Here is a 3375-nt window from a genome sequence, read left to right on the forward strand (position 1 = left end):
CGGGGACTACAATTCCCAGAGGGCGCCGCGGTGGCCTCGGCGCATGCGCAGAGGCGGCGCGCAGGGCCCGGCGGCCAGGGCGGCGGCGGGGCCGGGCCGGGCCGGGCCGCTCCGGTCAGGGCCAGCGAGCCCCGGGACGGCTGCCGAGCGGCATTCCGGTCCTTCTTATCGCTCCCCTCCGGTTTGGTGCGGCATTGCCAGTCTCGCGCTGCTGACGGCGAACAACGTGACGTCGTTCTGAACTACAAAAGGGCCGGGAGGGGCGAACCCGCAGCTCCATAAACCGAAGCCGCCTCTTAAAAGCAGCACAACCGCTTCGAAGGATTCAGGTGGATGAAAGACATTTTGCCAGTCGTTTTTTCAAGGCGTACGTAAAACCCAGGTTTGCCAGAGCGGGCCCGCAGGCAGGGCGCGGGGTGAGAAGTGACCTCATTTCACCGTCTTCGGCCCGCTCTTCGGCCGAACCGCGGCCCGCTGCGCAAGAGCGGCTTCGTTCCGCTCTCCCAAGAACTAGGTGCTAGTTAGTTGCAGACACGGCTCTGTTTTCCCTGGTAATATATCACTTTTCATTAAAATAAATCCTTCAAAAGAAAAAGCGCTAGTAACCATTAACATCGTTTAAACACAAAATATGTTTAACAGGAAAAAACGCAGCCGTCTTCACACCAGCAAAGCAGGAGCTGTCCTCCCGCCAGTTTCAGAACCGGACACAAGATCCTGCCTACAGCATTCTGGGGAAAAAAAAAAGGCGGGGGGGGGGGGGGCGGGGAAGACATTTCTTGGCAAACAGCAGATACTGGAGCCAGCCAGGGAATCGGCAGTGCCACATCCTTCAGGGTGGAGAAGGAACAGAAGAAACGTGGCTTGCAGCGAAGGTCTCAACTGCCAGACAGAGAGACGGGTTCTGGCGAAGACAGTCATGCTCCAAAGTGTTTATGGGGATCAAATTAGGTTTTGCTTGGTGGTGGCTGCAGTAATTGTGGGCATTAGTAGAAAAACGTAGATAGAGGGAATTTAGCATACTGCTTTTTAACTCTTTTTAAGGGCAGACATCCATGGTTTTGTTCTTTAGGCAGGTAGCTGCTATATAAGCACACATAGAGGTGACCACCCTGTTTCTTTTTAGAGTAATGGAAATGCTACCACTGGCATAAAGGGGAGAAGAGGGAGGACATAAAAGGCCAGGTCATCATTTATGCTAACTACCAAGTTCTCTTTTCCATACAAAACAAATGAATCAGCTTTGATACTGTAACAACTAATCAAAACCTAATACCCAAGAGTTACATCAGTCATACAAAGCAAAATCAAGCCTTTATGCATGGTATCGTTTATTCAAATAGTGAAATGCAGAGTCAGGAACGCACTAATAACTTTTAAAAAGGACAGGAATGAACTATGGCATTATATAAATATTCAGGCATTTAAGTCATGAACGCCACCTCCACCTACTTTGTAGCATCACTAAAAATACTAAGCTATAATCAAGAATTCCATTTTAACTGAAACACAGCGGCATTGCTAATGCCCAGATTAGAAAGTGAGAACAGTTTATCACGCCAACAAACTATTCCATACCTTTTTTGTGCTCTTCAGAATAACTTTTATTAAATAATACTTTGCCAAGTAAACAATCCTTGCAGGTGTGCTCACATTTTTAAAAACTGTAGCAAAAAAATCATTATATTCCCACCTCCAATGTTAGAAACATAAGGTAAACTTTTACCCTCAATAACCCCTGATAAATATGGCACACCTCACTGAAACCACTCTGAACCACTGGTTTCATGCTAGCCTAAAACAGCAAGATTAGTTCCTGATTTTCAAAAATAGCATCTGTCGAGAGGGAGCTCTTATCTCCATTTTTCTGCTACCTTAAAGCACTTGGACCACTGGCTCCTGTCAGGGCCGAGCTAACCTTGAGTCTGGTCTCAACATCTCCATCTTCTCTTCCAAATGCTTTTTGTTGGCGTAGCTACAAAGACTGCAAGGCCAGCTAACTGCTTGCCCAATCTAAATTTGCTTGTACAAAGGATGTTTGAAGAAGGCTCCGAGCACCTAGACTGGAATTTTATAATATAGCTCTCAGTATTACTGTTCAGCCTCACCACCAAAAAGCTGGAGACATTTGCTCTGGTTGCAGTGTCACTTTTAAGTAACAAAATTTTAAAAGCATGGTACCTGGATAAGATGGACAAAGCAAGAGGCGCATCCAGCAAATAGCTTTACAGCCCCGACAGAAACCACCCCTCGGGATCATATGCTAAATAGAAAGGATTTCCCACACATTTCAGTGGGAAAAGGGCAAAATGCATTGCACCTGGCTTCCTCCTGGCTCCCCAGCACTTTACCTTACCTTCACCCGCTCTCCCACGTATCCCAGACCATGGCTGGTCAAGAGCTGTGTGTTCTGACTGATGGGACACAGTCACTGACTCTTCCCCATGCATGGAGAGGACAACCCTCCCACTCCTCCAGGAAAAGGGACACTTACTTATGTCTCCTCTTCTATAAATCCCATCATTTTCACAAACCAAGGATCTGTAGAAATTTAAGATCTCTTACATCTCTACACCTCTTGCCTAATTTGGCTTAAGTGAACATGACAGTTACTAGGAACAGAGGAAAACTAGACAGCATAATCATGTAATTTTATTTACTTAGCAGAGCTGTTCATTTCTGTTACATCTGACTTGGAATGTAACTTATTAGTACCTGGGAACTATACAACCTGTTCTCAAGCCAGTCAGAAACAGACTGAAACTTTGTATGTTTTTTAATCTGGAAAAAGTACCTTTCTACACATCAGTAGCATTACACTTCAGGCCTCAGGAGCCCTCTGCCAGTTACTCAGACAGAAAATGCACTCCAGAAAAACCTCAGTAAAGTTACATTCATATCTCCAGGAACCGCAGTTTCTGTCAAGACAGGTTAGCGTATCTTTTTCTATCAAACACAGAACTGCCAAGAGCCTTCCCCCGAGGAGCTCTGCTGTCAGGAAGGCAGGTGTAAGCTCTTGGCTGAAGTCCTCGGAGGGTCTCTTCTGGAACAAAACCTCATCCCTTGTTTTGTTCCTTTTTCTGCAGCTATTTCTTACCGGTGATTGAATCGTAACAACGCTCTTGGAGAGTTCACGTTTCCGTTGGTAACGGATACCAGCCAGCATCAAAAAAGAGCCACCAAAGGTCCGCGATTTCTGGTTTTGCTTCCCAACGTTACAACAAACGCCAAGAAGCAACGACCCTAGGCTTTAGCCCAACGCACCCCCGTCTCTATTAGAACCCTCTCAAAAAGCTGACGCTAAATGAATTGTTTGTAAATAAACGTAAGAAAAAAAACCAAACACTTCCAAAATAAGCTGACGGGCCGAAGCCT

At 46.3% G+C, this 3375-nt stretch overlaps 1 long non-coding RNA gene across 1 annotated transcript; it reads left to right on the forward strand.

Annotated features, from left to right (window-relative positions):
* Nucleotides 1-69: 69 nt before the first annotated feature.
* Nucleotides 70-1634, forward strand: LOC138690703 (uncharacterized). The gene is made up of 2 exons (XR_011329470.1): nucleotides 70-551; nucleotides 643-1634. It is a non-coding gene; the product is annotated as an uncharacterized lncRNA (long non-coding RNA).
* The last annotated feature ends 1741 nt before the right edge of the window (nucleotides 1635-3375 follow it).

The sequence above is a fragment of the Haliaeetus albicilla genome, chromosome 23, assembly GCF_947461875.1.
Source record: "Haliaeetus albicilla chromosome 23, bHalAlb1.1, whole genome shotgun sequence".
NCBI lineage: Eukaryota > Metazoa > Chordata > Aves > Accipitriformes > Accipitridae > Haliaeetus > Haliaeetus albicilla.